This window comes from Capsicum annuum, chromosome 10 (assembly GCF_002878395.1).
Source record: "Capsicum annuum cultivar UCD-10X-F1 chromosome 10, UCD10Xv1.1, whole genome shotgun sequence".
NCBI lineage: Eukaryota > Viridiplantae > Streptophyta > Magnoliopsida > Solanales > Solanaceae > Capsicum > Capsicum annuum.
The window spans coordinates 74459429-74476538 of NC_061120.1; positions in this window are offsets into that span (position 1 = coordinate 74459429).

Here is a 17110-nt window from a genome sequence, read left to right on the forward strand (position 1 = left end):
TCCTGGAATATTCTCTAATGCTTTTTTGTTCGTCTTTCAGATTATGCCTCGTAGATCTGAAATATAAGAAAATTCTTCTATTCCCATTTAGAGGTAATGCAGAAGGGGTGCATCCTACTTTTGGGGTTCATATTTGATCTCATGGTCCTATCCCTAATAGTTCTGGAGTTTCACTGGTTTCTACTAGTCCTCCTAAAGTAGAGGTGACTAATATGGAATTTCTACAGTCTATCCATGCTATTGCGAAACTAGTTGCTTCTCAGGCTGAGCGGGATGTGTCTAGTGCCTTTTCTACAGAGTCCATAAGGGTTAGCTAATTTATGAATATGGGTCCTACCACTTTTTTTGGAGTAAAGATGGAGAAGGATCTATAGGGCTTCTTGGATCTATAGGGCTTATCAGCTCAAAGATATTGCACATCAATGGTATGATGAGTAGGATAGGGATAGACGAGATGTAGAGGAGTTATCTTTTTGGGATGCCTTCTCTGGTGCTTTACTGGATTATTTCTTTCCCTATGAGTTGAGGAAAGCAAAGATAGAGGGGTTTGTGAACCTCAAGCAGGGGGAAATGTCTATCAAGGAATAGGCCTTAAAGTTTCATCAAATGTCAAGCTATGTTCCTAATTTAGTGAATGAAATAAGGGTTAGAATGAGAAAGTTTTCTTATCGATTGAATTGGGATTTGATTTTAGAGAGCAAGACTACCTTGCTTATTAAGGATATATATATCTCTAGGTTTACTATTCATATGCAGTAGGTAGAGGATGAGAAGAGAAAGTAGACAACATTTGAGGATAGGAAGGGTAAGAGGAACACATTTTTTTATTAGGGAGGTGCTCAGTCTCAGGGTGGTTAGGATTATGGTAAATGGCAGAAAAAAGTGGGGGAGTTTGAGTTCCTACTCTACTGTTACTGCTCCTTATCAGTCGGGCGATAGACATCATCATAGTTGTGATAATTTTCAGGTACAGGGTGCCCAAGATCATATAAGCGAAGGTTAGTGAGTTTCTTTATGCCCTCCTAGTTGGTTTTGTGGCTTCCTCATAGGTGTTATTATGATAAAGGAAAGGAAAACTGCTTCAAGTGGGGTTGGTCAGGCCATCATCTTAAGGATTGTTCGATTAATAAGGTTGCCACGGGGCCGAATCCAATTCCTATGGCTTCATCTTCTGCTTATACATTTAGTGGTATAGCATCTGTTTCTATTACTGCTCCTAGTTGTAGTGTTTGTTGGAATAGGTTGTATGTTTTGGCATCCCAGTAGGAATTTGAGGCATCACCTGATGTCATTACTGGTACATTACAGCTTTTCTCTCATGTCATATATTATTTGCTTGATCTAGTGTTTATTCTCTCCTATATGACTCTTTATATGGTTGTATCCTTTGGTTTTGATTCAGAATTTATTTTGGATCCTTTTTCTATTTCTACCTCAGTATGTTACTCGATTATTACTAAGAGAGTCTAAATGGGGTGTGTGGTATCTGTTGGTGGCAAACAGACCTTGGTGGATATATTTGAGTTTGATATGGTGGATTTTGATGTTATTATGGGTATGGACTAGTTAGACTTTTGTTATTCATCTTTGGATTATCGGACCTGTAAGGTTATCTTTAGGTTCCCTGTTGAGCAGGTTATAGAATAGGAGGGTATTTCTTTAGTTCCTAGGGGGAGCTTTATTTCTTCTCTTAAAGCTCAGAGGTTGATCTCTAAAGGTTTTCTTTATCACTTAGTCCGGGTTAAATATTCTAACTTGGGAGGACATTCTTCTCAGTCAGTTCCTATAGTTAATGAGTTTCCAGAGGTTTTTTTGGATGATCTTCCTAGTGTTCGTCTAGATAGGAAAATAGAGTTTATTATTTATCTAATTACAGACTCCCATCTAATTTCAATTCCTTCATATAGAATGGATCCGGCTAAGTTGAGAAAACTCAAGAAGGAACTTAAGAATTTTCTGGATAAGGGGTTTATTTATCCTAGTGTATCTCCTTGGATGAACTGGTGTTGTTTGTGCGTAAGAAGGATAGTTCCCTTTGGATGTGCATTGACTATAGGCAGTTAAACATAGTGACGATTAAGAACAAGTATCCTCTTCCAAGGATAGATGATCTATTTGACCAGTTTCAAAGTGCCAAGTTCTTTTCTAAGATAAATCTTTCGTCTAGGTACCATCAGCTAAATATTAGGGAGGTGGATATCCTTAAGATGGCTTTTCATAGTCAGTATGGGCACTTTGAGTTTTTGGTGATGTCATTTGGGTTGACGAATGCTCCGGGGGCATTCATGGATCGGATGGATAGAGTTTTTCATCATTGTATGGATATCTTTATCATTGTGTTCATTTATGACATTTTGATTTATTCAAAGAGTGAGGTGGATCATGCTAATCACCTCTATGTGGTGTTACAAACATTAAAGAAATAATAGTTGTATACCAAGTTCTCCAAGTATGAGTTTTGTTTGAATGTTGTGACTTTTTTGGGACATATTATTTCTAGTAAGGGATCATGGTGGATCCACAAAAGGTTATTGTGGTGAAGAGATGGCCTAGACCTACGACTCCATTCGACATTTGGAGCTTTTTGGGTTTAGTCGGGTATTGCAGGTGATTTATGGAAAGCTTTTCATCGATAGATGCTCCTTTGACTAAGTTAACCCAGAAGAAGGTTAAGTTTTCTTGGTTAGATGCTTGTGAAAGGAGTTTTGAGAAGTTAAAGGATAATTTAACTTCAGCTCCAATTTTGACTTTGTTGGAAGGCAATGACAGGTTCGTGGTTTACCGTGATGCATCTCGGATAGGGCTTGGTTATTTTGTTGATTCAGCATGGGAAGGTGATTACCTATGCTTCTAGGTAGTTGAAGGTACATAAGGGGAATTATCCTACCCATGATTTAGAGCTACTGGTGTTTGTGTGTTCTTTGAAAATATGACGGCATTATTTGTATGGTGTTCACGTGGATATCTTTTTGGATCGTAAGAGTCTATAGTATGTGTTCACCCAGAAAGAGCTTAATCTCGGGCAGAGGAGATGGCTTGAGCTTCTTAAGGATTATGATATGTGTAACACCTCGATTTGCTGAATCAGAATGCTACATAGTGCTCATAACCCCAAGGGACCACAAACTAACCCATGAATGATACTTGTACCTGTATACTGCAAATCATGATATAATAATGCGGAATACATTGAACTGTAAGGCACAAGGTTCAACTGAATAAAATTATGTGGGTGAAAATACCCAAAACAACTCAATCTAAAAGCTAAGTCAAAACGTAAATCTGAACGTAAATCTAAAAGCCTCTAAACTATCTATATAAGGAGTTGAAGGAACATGCCTCCAACTAAATCCGTAAAACTGAACTGAAGAAATAAATTAATGTATCAAATTATATTGTCCTCAAATCAATGAGGACGCACTGTGTCTCTGCGATTGGAATGCTACCGCTACTGCTGGGCTGGAGCTCGTGTCTCGGAACCTATGGTGTAACATGAAAAGAAAGCACCATAGGCAAATACGTCAGTACAACTGGAGTACTGAGTATATGAGGAAGGTAGGCTGAACATAAAGGGTTTCATGCATGAACAACACTGACTGACTAATATAACCGTGGGAGTGCAAACACACATATATAGAAATTGGGATCGTGAATACGTGATAGCATGACCTATAAGCTAATACATGGTTTACTGATAACTGTTATGGCTGATACTAAAACTGATAACATGGACGACTGTATCTGACAACCCTATATATACTGAAATCTGAAGAATGCCCTGAGTTCTTTTATTGAGACTGATACTGAAATTGTGGGAAGTAGTGTTTAACTGACATGCCCCATGTATGCCATTATGGCTAAGCTGGGGTCCAATCTCTGCCCCGACTGGAGGGGTGTCAATACTGTGCCACGGGTAAAGACAGCCTATGAGTGACCCTTATCTGGAAGGTACTCAATGAGAATGGTGGGAACCCTAAAATGGCGGGTTAAGTCACCTCATCAACCCTAATCTGACGGGTTAAGATGTTTCAACCTACGCTGGCTACGTAGTTTTGGAACACAAGGATGACTACTAAGAATCACACCCTGAACTGGCGGGTGAGTTCCCATCCTTGGGTTCACTCGGTGCTAACGTCTACTCCTATCTGGAGGGACTGGACATGAATAACTGACTGTGCATGACTTAATCTTACTGAATTCCATTGACTGGCGGAATATTACTGATATATGACAACTGACTAAGATCATGGGGTTTTCCTGAGTAACATGACTGACTGAAGTCTATGGAATCATAGCTTGAGTTCGGATATCGTGAAATATGACATGGGTCTAGGCACACAACTATAGTTTTCAGGTACAAGTACCCCCAGGACACGATAGGAGGAAACTGACACACATGACTTGATCACAAGATTTGATTCCACAATTCACATTATCATAAGTAAGGCTTTCATAATAAGAATGATTCTAAACAAACTATCACATGATCGGGAATGCACACAACATGTATATACTTGCATGGCTTATATAACATGGTTATTCCATATCGCAACAATATCATGAGCATCTCGTACAACTTCTTCAATTCAAGACAATAGCATGGGGATCACGTTGAACATAAACTTAGAACATGGAATAGTCATTTAGAACTTATTATGTCATAAAAGCATGATTTCTATTCCCTTAGGTATTTTCACAAACACCTTACATGCACATCTTAGGCATAGATGGATTCATCAAGATTACAAATATTCAACCACCAATTTCACATATTTATACATGAAATACCACCATATCCTCACAATAAACATACAAAGATCCCATCTTAGGCATCATCAAACTCCAACCACATGAATATCAACCACCAACAATATAAATTCATTGTACAAAATTTAGAAGATGGTTCTTGAGCTTCATGGATGAAAGGAGTCCATGAATCAACTCACGCGTACCTTAGAAGGAAGATTCTTGATGATTGACGGAGGAATTTCCTTGAAATCAGATCTTCAAGCTTAGTTACGCAACCCTAGTTATTTTTCTCTTTTAGTGCTCTTGGATGATGAGCTTTGAGATGATAATAGGGTTATAATATGTTTAGAAGCTATATATTTCGTAGGGTTAAGTTTAGGGACATGTAAGGAGTGTTAAAAGAATTAATTACCCTTAAAATAACTCAAAACGGAGTGTTTTCAGCACTAGAAACTTAGTTAGGTGGTGCCTAGGTGATTGTCTAAGCTAGGTTGGGCAATGCCTAACCAATCACCTATGTTTGGTTGGGCGGCGCCTAACCAATGGCCTATCCTTACTGTCTCTCACAAAAATAGGCATAACTTTTCACTCGGGTATTGGATTAAGGTGAAATTGGTATTGTTGGAAAGCTAATTCGATTCTCTACAATTTGGTGGGTCTAAATCATCTAAAATACCACATTAACATCGAGTCATACTCATTCAAATATGACCATTTCAAAATCAAATACTAAAACTTGATGGATTCAAAAACTCTTAGCTTGTATTACCTTAAGTGACTCATATGAACGTGCGTAATGTATCAACGCTATCCTATCACTAGGATATTCATTGTAAGTCATGTACTCAAGTATGAATCACAGGATAGGAGATTTCATATGTAGGAATACTTATTCACTTCTTAGCTTAGAAACATGCGGGGTATTACATTATCTCCCCCTTGGTAACATTCGTCCTTAAATTAGATTTTACCGTGAAGGGATACAATACAATAGAACCTGAAATGAACATGAATAACTAAAACTTGATCTCATGACTGACATGCTAAACATACTGAACTCGTGCATATTTTATGCATGGACAATTGACACATGAATGCATGACTGAGTATGAAATGGATAATAGGTACCAAGTTTTTACTGGTTACATGAACATGAAACTGTATAAGCTTAAGAAGAACTATTACATTGAGCTTGATCTGAATTGGCAGGGAAGAGGTGAGGATACTTTGTATGCATATCTATTTTTGCTTCCCAAGTAGCTCTCTCATGAGACTGATTTCGCCAAAGAACCTTGACTAGAGGGACTTCTTTGTTCCTCAATCTACGAGTCTGATAATCTAAGATTTTGATTGGAATCTCTTCATAAGAGAGGTTGTTCTGAATGTCGATGCTCTGAATAGGGAAAACAACTACTGGGTCACCTATGCACTTCTTTAGAAAAGAGACATGGAAGACTGGATGGACTAAGGCTAGATCTGAAGGAAACTCAAGCTCATAAGCTACCTTTCCAAAGCGACAAAGAATTCTGAAGGGACCGACATACCGGGGACTGAGTTTCCCTTTATTATCGAACCTCTTCACTCCCTTCATGGGAGAGATCTTAAGATAGACATAGTCATTGACCTCAAACTCGAGATCCTTTCTACGAACATCTGTATAGGTCTTCTATCGGCTCTGAGCAGCCCAGAGTCTCTATCTGATCAACTAAACTTTCTCTAAGGTGTCGAATACTAAGTCAGGACCTTTGATTGAGGCCTCACTAACTTCGAACCAACCAATCAGAAATCTGCATCTCCTACCATAGAGAGCTTTGAATGGAGCCTTTTGAATACTAGAATGATAGCTATTGTTGTATACAAACTCAATCAAAGGCAAGTGGTCATCCCAACTTCCCTTGAAGTCAATTGCACACGCCCTTAGCATATATTCAAGAGTCTGAATGGTCCTCTCTTCTTGAACATCTATCTGAGGATGAAATGTTGTGCTGAGATGAACTTAGGTATCGAGACCCTTTTGGAATGCTTTCCAAAAGTGAGAAGTGAACTGGGTACCTCTGTCTGAGATGATAGATAGTGGAACACCGTAACTTGACTAAGTCCCTAATATAGAGTTTGGCATAATCCTCAGCAGAATAAGAAGTATGAATAGGAAGGAAATAAGCTGACTTGGTCATTCTATCTATAATGACCCAGACTAAATCATATTGATGACGAGTTCTAGGCAAACCCATCACGAAGTCCATGTTAACTTCTTCCCACTTCCAAGTAAAAATGGTGAACTCTTGCATGGAACTACTAGGTTTCTGATGCTCTATCTTAACCTGCTGACATGTAGAGCACTTAGCCATAAACTCTACAACATCTCTCTTCATCCCACTCCACCAATAGATCTCCCGTATGTCGCATTATATCTTAGTGTCCCCTAGATGAATAGAGTATCGCGCCCATACCCTTCTGTAAGAATTCGATGCCTCAATTCATCTACACCTGGAACACATAGAAGACCTTGACAACGAAGAACACCATCTCCCCCTTGGGAGAAAACCTCGACTTTCTGATTCTGAATTGACTCTTTTAGCTTGACAAGGCTAGGATCCCCATCTTGTTTCTCTTTTACCTCAAAAACTAGAGATGACTCTAAACTACTATGAACATATACACCACCCTCTAAAGAATTGACTAAGTGGACGCCTAGTCTGGTAAGCTGATGGATCCCCTGAGCCATCTTTTTTTTACTACCCTCAACATGAGAAATTGTAATACCTCGCATATTTCTAAGCTAGGAAGTAAATAAGTATTCCTACGTATGAAATCTCCTATCCTATAATTCATACTTGATTACATGACTTACAATGAATATCCTAGTGATAGAATAGCTTATGATGCATTAAGCATGTTCACATGAGTCACTTAAGGTAATACAAGCTAAGAGTTTTTGAATCCATCAAGTTTTAGTGTTTGATTTTGCAAGGTTTATCTTTAAATGAGTATAACTTGATTTTAATATGGTATTTTGGCTGATTTAGACCCTCCAAATTGTAGAGAATTGAATTAGCTTTCCAACGATATCGATTTTGCCTTAGTCCAATACTTGAACAAAAAGTTATGCCCATTTTTGTGAGAGACAGTAAGGATAGGAGATTGGTTAGGTGCCGCCCAACCAAACATAGGCGATTGGTTAGGCTCCGCCCAACCTAGCTTAGGAAATCACTTGGGCGCCGCCTAAGTCAGTTCCAGCTGCCAAAAACACTCCGTTTTGAGTTATTTTAAGGGTAATTAAGTCTTTTAACATTCCTTACACGTCCCTAAACTTAAACCTACGAAATATATAACTTCTAAAACTATTACAACCCTATTATCATCTCAAAGCTCATCATCCAAGAGCACTAAAAGAAAAAAATAACTAGGGTTGCGTAACTAAGCTTGAAGATCCAATTTCAAGGAAATTCCTCCATTAATCATCAAGAATCTTCCTTCTAGGGTATGCGTGAGTTGATTCATGGACTCTTTTCATCCATAAAGCTCAAGAGACATCTTCTAAATTTTTTATTATGATGTTTATGTTGGTGGTGGTTTATGTTCATGTGGTTGGAGTTTGATGATGCCTAAAACGGGATCTTTCTAGGTTTATTATGAGGATATGGTGGTATTTAACGTATAAATATTTGAAATTAGTGATTGAATATTTGTTATCTTGATGAATCCACCTATGCCTAAGATGTGCATGTAAGGTGTTTGTGAAAATACCTAAGGGAATAGAAATCATGCTTTTATGACATAATAAGTCCTAAATGACTATTCCATGTTCTAAGTTTATGTTCAACGTGATCCCCGTGCTATTGTATTGAATTGAAGAAGTTGTACGAGATGCTCATGATAATGCTGCAATATGGAATGACAATGCTATTGAAGCCATGCAAGTATATACATGTTGTGTGCATTCCTGATCATGTGATAGTTTGTTGAGAATCATTCTTATTATGAAAGCCTTACTTATGATATTGTGAAGTAAACTCAAATCTTGTGATCAAGTTATGTCATGTGTTTCAGTTTCCTCCTACTGATTCTTGGGGGTACTTGTACCCAAAAACTATAGCTGTGTGCCTAGAGCCATGTCATGTTCCACGATATCCAAACTCAAGCTATGATTCCATAGACTTCAGTCAGTCATGTGACTCAGGAAAACCTTATGATCTTAGTCAGTTGTCAGATATCAGTAACATTTTGCCAGTCAACGGAATTCAATAAGATTAAGTCATGCACAGTCAGTTATTCATGTCCAATCCCTTTATATGGAAGTAGAGGTTAGCACTGAGTGAACCCAAGGATGGAAACTCACCCGCCAGTTCAAGGTGTGATTCTTAGTATTAATCCTTGTGTTCCAGAACTACGTATCCAGCATAGGTTGAGACATCTTAACCCATCAGATTAGGGTTGATGAGGTGGCTTAACCCGTCAGTTTAGTGTTCCCACCATTCTCATTGAGTACCCTCCAGGTAAGGGTCACTCACAGGCTATCCTTACCCATGGCACGGTATTGACACCCCTTCAGTTGGGGCAGAGATTGGACCCCAGCTTAGCCATAATGGCATACATGGGGCATGTCAGTTAAACACTACTTCCCACAGTTTCAGTATCAGTCTCAATAAAAAAACTCAGGGCATTCTTCAGATTTTAGTATATACAGTACTGTCAGATATAGTTGTCTATGTTATCAGTTTCAGTATCAGTCATGACATTTATCAGTAAACCATGTATTAGCTTACAGGTCATGCTATCACTTATTCATGGTCCTAGTTTCTATATATGTGTGTCTGCACTCCCACATTCATATTAGTCAGTCACTGTTGTTCATGCATGAAACCCTTTGTGTTTAGCCTACCTTCCTCGTATACTTAGTACTCCAGTTGTACTGACGCATTTGCACTATGGTGCTTTCTTTTCATATTACACCATAGGTTTTGAGACACGAGCTCCAGCCCAGCAGTAGCGGTAGCATTCCAGTTGTAGAGACACAGTGAGTCCTCATTGATTCGAGGACAATATGATTTGATAAATTTATTTATTTCTTCAGTTCAATTTTACGGAGTTAGTTGGAGACATGTTCCTTCAACTCCTTATTCAGATAGTTTAGAGGATTTTAGATTTATGTTCAAATTTACATTCAAACTTAGCTTTCAGATTAAGTTGTTTTGGGTATTTTCACCCATATGATTTTATTCAGTTGAACCTTATGGACTTACAGTTCTATGTATTCTGAATTATTATATCATGATTTGCAGTATACAGGTGCAGATATCAGTCATGGGTTAGCATGTGGTCCCTCGGGGTCATAAGAATCACGTAGCATTTCGGTTCAGCGAATCATGGTGTTACAGAAATACTACCCATAGAGAGTGAATTGAGAGCATCGGCCACAATATTGGCCTTGCTCGGATGATAAAGAACACTCATGTTGTAATCCTTCAAGAGCTCTAACCACTTTCTCTGGAAAAAATTGAGATCTTTCTGGGAAAAGACATGCTGGAGGATTTTATGGTCTATGAAGACATCTACATGAACTCCTTAAAGATAATGTCTCCAAATCTTCAAGGCAAAAACTACCACTGCTAACTTAAGATCATGAGTAGGATAATTCTTCTCATGTGGCTTTAACTGTCAGGAGGCGTAGGCTATGACCTTACCATGCTGCATGAGGACACAACCTAATCCCACTCTCGATGCATCATAATAGACTACAAAACCGTTTGAACCATCTGGAATATCTAGAACTAGAGCTGAGGTAAGTCGAGTCTTCAACTCTTGAAAGCTGTTCTCGCATGAATCTGAACACTGAAACTTAATCTTTTTCTAAGTCAATCTAGACATGAGAGATGCAATAGAATAAAATCCCTTGAAAAATTATTTGTAATAGCCAGCCAAACCCAAGAAACTCCTAATATCTGATGGAGATACAGGTCTGGGCCAGTTTTTTACCGCCTCAGTTTTCTGAGGATCTACTCTAATGCCATCATCAGAAATAATATGGCCAAGGAATGCTACTGATATTAGCCAAAATTTGCACTTGCTGAACTTAGAGAATAACTAGTGATACCTGAGAGTCTGAAGAATAATCCTGAGATGGTCTGCATGATCACACTCTGTGCGAGAATAGACCAGAATATCATCTATAAAGACTATGACAAATATGTCCAAGTACTGCTTGAACACACGGTTCATAAAATCTATAAAAGTTGTAGGGGCATTGGTAAGACCAAATAACATGACTAAAAATTTGAAGTGACCATAACGAGTACGGAAAGCTTTCTTCGAAATGTTACATTCTCTAACTCTGACCTGATGATAGCCTGATCTGAGGTCTATCTTAGAGAAGTAACTAGCACCCTGAAGTTGGTCGAATAGATCATCAATCCTGGGAAGAGGATATCTATTCTTGACGTGACCTTGTTGAGTTGACGGTAATCAATACACATCCTAAGAGAACCGTCTTTCTTGCACATGAATAATTTTGGCGCACCCCATGGGGAAATGCTGGGTATGATAAATCCCTTATCTAAGAGATCCTTTAACTGATCTTTCAGTTTCTTGAGTTCTGCTGGTGCCATTCTGTATGGCAGAATAGAAATAGGTTAAGTATCCGGAAGAAGGTCTATGCCAAAGTCTATTTCCCTTTCGGGAGGAATGCCTTGAAGATCTTTGGGAAAGACATCTGAGTATTCATTAACAGCAGTGACTGTTTCGAGGTTGGGAGATTCAGAAACTGGAATCTTTAACATCCATGAGATGATACACACACACCTTAGAAATCATTTTCCTTGCCCGAAGGTAGGAAACAAGTTGACCCCTGAATGCTAAAATGCTACCCTTCCACTCTAGGACGTTCAGGAACTGAAACTGAACTATCCTATTTATGTAGTTAACTGTGGCATAGCAGGAATGAAGCCAATCCATGCTGAGAATGACATTAAAATCAATCATCTTTAACTCCACTAAATCTATTGACGTGGATTTTTGAGATATCATAATCGGGTAGTTCGTGTATACCCATCGGGCTATAATGGTTTTACCCACTGGGGTAGAGACTAAGAAAAGCTCTGCTAGGACTTTGGGACTGATTCCGAAATCGCCTGCTATATGTGGAGTAATAAAAGACAAATATGCACCTGGGTCTAGCAAAGCATAAACATGAACATAGAAAATCTGTAACGTACCAGTAACGACATCAGGAGAATTTTCCTTATCTCGCTGGGACTAAAGAGCATAGAGTCTGTTTAGGCGTTGCCTACTGGTAGCACTGGAAATAGCACCCTGCTGGTTCAGGCGACTGGACTGAGCTGTAGAATGATTTTGCTGACCCTAAAGACTTGACTGCAGACACTCCCTAATACTGTGGCCTGGCTTGCCACAACCAAAACAAATATCACTACCGACTCTGTAAATTCCCTTGTGGTTCTTACCACAAGTTTGACAAAGAGGATTCATTTGGGCACTGATAACACTGCCATGAGATTTAGAGCCTGGCGCTTTGTCTCTATTGTCATCTCTGAACTTAGGCACTAGAGCGTTGGTAGAGAAAGTAGCTGGAAGGGCTGACTTGGAGTGAAACTATGAACGGTTTCCTCCATCTGACTTGGGGTGAGCAAAGTTAAAGTTACCTGACCTTGCTATCTTGTTCTGCCTCTCCCTTATCTTAAACTTCAGCTCTTCTACTTGATGGGCATGGATCATGAGTCTGGCTAAGGTCATATCACCAATCAGCATCGTATACCTACACTTACTTACCAGCTATCGTTGACCCCTGACATGGACTTGCTTGTCTTAGCTCTATTGTCTGCAACCACGTAAGGAGCATACCTGGCTAGCTGAGTAAATCTAAGAGAATACTCCCTAACCGTCATATTCACCTACCTAAGGTTGATGAACTCAAGAACTTTGGCTTCTCTCAGCTCTTGGGGAAAGAATCTGTCTAAAAAGGTTGTGACAAACTCCTCCCACTCGATAGGGCCTTTATCATCTAATCTCTTAGACGTCCACTATTTGTCCCAATCATAAGCAACATCCTATAACTGGTAGATGACTAACTCAACGCTCTCAATAGAAGTAACACCCATGATGTCAATGACCTTCTGGACTTGGTCAATGAACTCCTGAGAGTCCTCATCAGACTTAGACCTATAGAAAGATGGAGAGTTTATTCGAGTGAAGTCTCGAACCCTAGCTGCTTTGGGATTGGCCACTGGATTGGCTGGAATGACTGGTGGCCGTTCATTCTATGCAGCCATGGACTGAGTAAGTATGGTAAATGCGGCTCTAAACTCTGCATGGGAAATATATCCGCCCAAAGTATCTTTGGGCTGAGGAGTTGGCTGGTTTCTTCTCTTTGGGGCCATGGTCTAGAATAAGAGAAGAATCGATTAAACTGAGAGTTTAACTTGTGATTATGCTTACTAGCATGACATGAATAATGAAGAAAGGGGATTGTTCCTAAAACATCTTATAGCCTCCCACACATAAATGTGGTGTGCAACACACCCATTTACAAGACTCTACTAGATACAGCTTTTAGACTTTCTAGGACTCTATTGAATCTCAGGCTCTGATACCAAGTTTGTAACACCCCGATTTGCTGAACTGGAATGCTACACGGGGCTCATGACCCTGAGGGACCATAAGCTAACCCATGACTGATATCTATACCTGTATACTACAAATCATTATATAATAATGCAGAATACATAGAACTGTAAGGCCATAAGATTCAACTGAATAAAATCATGTGGGTCAAAATACCCAAAACAACTTAATCAGAAAGCTAAGTCTGAACGTAAATCTGAAGGTAAATCTGAAAGCCTATAAACTATCTGAATAAGGAGATGAAGGAATATGTCTCCAACTAACTCCATAAAACTAAATTGAAGAAACAAAGAAATGTATCAAATCATATTGTCCTCGAATCAATGAGGACTCACTGTGTCTCTGCGACTGGAATGCTACCACTACTGCTGGGCTGGAGCTCGTGTCTCGAAACCTATGGTGTAATATGAAAAGAAAGTAACATAGTGCAAATGCGTCAGTACAACTGTAGTACTGAGTATACGAGGAAGGTAGTCTGAACATAAAGGGTTTCATGCATGAACAACACTGACTGACTAATATGAACGTGGGAGTGCAAACACACATATATAAAAACTGGGACCATGAATATGTCATAGCATGACTTATAAGCTAATACATAGTTTACTGATAATTATCATGACTAATACTAAAATTAATAACATGGACGACTGTATCTGACAGTTCTATAAATACTAAAATCTGAAAAATGCCCTGAGTTCTTTTATTGAGACTAATACTGAAACTGTGGGAAGTAGTGTTTAACTGACATGCCTCATGTATGCCGTTATGGCTAAGCTGGGGTCCAATATCTGCCCTGACTGGAGGGGTTTAAATACCGTGCCACGGGTAAGGACAGCCTGTGAGTAACCCTTATCTGGTGGGTACTCAATCCGAATGGTGGGAACCCTAAACTGACGGGTTAATCCACCTCATCAACCCTAATTTGATGGGTTAAGATGTATCAACCTATGCTGGCTACGTAGTTCTGTAACACAAGAATGACTACTAAGAATTACACCCTAAACTGGCGGGTGAGTTCTCATCCTTGGGTTCACTCAGTACTAACCTCTACTCCCATCTAGAGGGACTAGACATGAATAACTAACTGTGCATGACTTAATCTTACTAAATTCCATTGACTGGTAGAATGTTACTGATATCTGACAACTAACTAAGATCATGAGGTTTTCCTAAGTCACATGACTGACTGAAGTCTATGGAATCATTGATTGAGTTCGGATATCGTGAAACATGACATGGCTCTAGGCACATAGCTATAGTTTTTGGGTACAACTACCCCCAAGACTCGATAGGAGGAAACTGAAACACATGACATGACTTGATCATAAGATTTGAGTCTACAATTCACAATATCATAAGTAAGGCTTTCATAATAAGAATGATTCTCAACAAACTATCATATGATCGAGAATGCACACAACATGTATATACTTCCATGGATTCAATAACATGGTCATTCCATATCGTAACAATATCATGAGCATCTCTTATAACTTCTTCAATTCAAGACAATAGCATGGGGATCACGTTGATCGTAAACTTAGAACATGGAATACTCATTTAGGACTTATTATGTCATAAAAGCATAATTTCTATTCTCTTAGGTATTTTCACAAACATCTTACATGCACATCTTAGGCATAGGTGGATTCATCAAGATTACAAATATTCAACCACCAATTTCATATATTTATACATTAAATACCACCATATCCTCACAATAAACATACAAAGATCCTATCTTAGGCATCATCAAACTCCAACCACATGAACATCAAACACCAACAGAATAAACATTATAATACATAATTTAGAAGATGGTTCTTGACCTTCATGGACGAAAGGAGTCCATGAATCAACTCATGCATACCTTAGAAGGAAGATTCTTGATGATTGACGGAGGAATTTTCTTGAAATTGAATCATCAAGCTTAGTTATGAAACCCTAGTTGTTTTTCTCTTTTAGTTCTCTTGGATGATGAGCTTTGAGATGATAATAGGGTTTTAATATATTTAGAAGCTATATATTTTGTAGGGTTCAGTTTAGGGACATGTAAGGAGTGTTAAAAGACTTAATTACTCTTAAAGTAACTCAAAACGGAGTGTTTTTGGCACCTGGAACTGACTTAGGCGGCGTCCAAGTGATTACCTAAGCTAGCTTGGGCGGCGCCTAACCAATCGCCTATTTTTGGTTGGGCGGCACCTAACCAATCGCCTATGTTTGGTTGGGTGGCGCCTAACCAATCACCTATCCTTATTGTCTCTCACAAAAATGGGGATAAATTTTTGCTCGGGTATTGGATTAAGGTAAAATTGGTATCGTTGGAAAGCTAATTCGATTCTCTATAATTTGGTGTGTCTAAATTTTCCAACATACCACATTAACATCTAGTTATACTAGTTCAAAGATGACTCTTGCAAAATCAAACACTAAAACTTGATGGATTCAAAAACTCTTAGCTTGCATTACCTTAAGTGACTCATATAAACATGTTTAATGCATCATAAACTATCCTATCACTAAGATATTCATTGTAAGTCATTTACTCAAGTATGAATCATAAGATAGGATATTTCATATGTAGGAATACTTATTCACTTCCTAGCTTAGAAACATGCAGGGTATTACAATATGAGTTTTCACTATCACCAAGGTAAGGCTAATATGGTTGTTGATGCTCTTAGAATATTTTCCATTGTGAGTTTGGCTCATGTTGAGAAAGGAAATTGAGAATTGGTAAAGGATATTTACCGTTTGTCTAGTCTTAAAGTTTGCCTCTATGATCCAGGGATGGTGGTATGGTAGTGCAAGACATGGTTTGACCATCTCTTGGTGCAGAGATTATGGAAAAGCAAGTGTTGGATCCTATCTTGATAAAGATCAAGAGTGATGTTAGTGGGGAAAAAGTAGAGGTGTTTAAGATCAGTAGTTATGGTACTTTATGGTACCAAAGAAGGTATGTGTTCCTGATATTGATTAGTTGTGACAAAAGGTTTTGGCTGAGTTGCATGAGTCGCGCTATGTTTTTTATCTCAACTCGACTAATATGTATCATGATTTCAAGGAGATTTACTGGTGAAATGGTATGAAAAGGTATATGGTTGATTTTGTGGCTGAGTGCATGGTGTGTAAACAGGTTAAGGTTAAGCACATGAGTCCAGGAGGCTTGTATCAATAAATTGGTTTGCTTGAAAAGAAGTGGAAGTGATCAATATGGACTTTATTACCGGTCTTCCTCGGTCTCAGAATTAATATGATTCAATTTGGGTCATTGTGGATAAGATGACTAAGTCTGCTCACTTTTTTCTAGTGTGGACCATCTTCTCGGAGTAGGATTATGCTAAGTTGTATCTTAAGGATATTGTGAAGCTGCATGGGGTGCCTATTTCAATTTTTCTCTAATTGTGGCACGCATTTTACATCACACTTATGGAGGTCTTTTTAGAGAGGGTTGGGGACCAAGGTGATTCTAAGTACTACTTTCCATCCACAAATGGATGGGAAAGCAAAGAGAATTGTTCAGATATTGGAGGATATACTTTGGCCTGTGTGATTAATTATGGTGTCAATTGGGTTGAGCATCTACCTTTGGTGGACTTTGCTTACAATAATAGCTATCATTCTAGTATTAGTATGGCCCTTTTTGAGGCATTATATGGTAGGAGATGTAGATCTCCTATTGCTTGGTTTGAGCTTGGTGAGATAAACATATTTGGTCTCGATT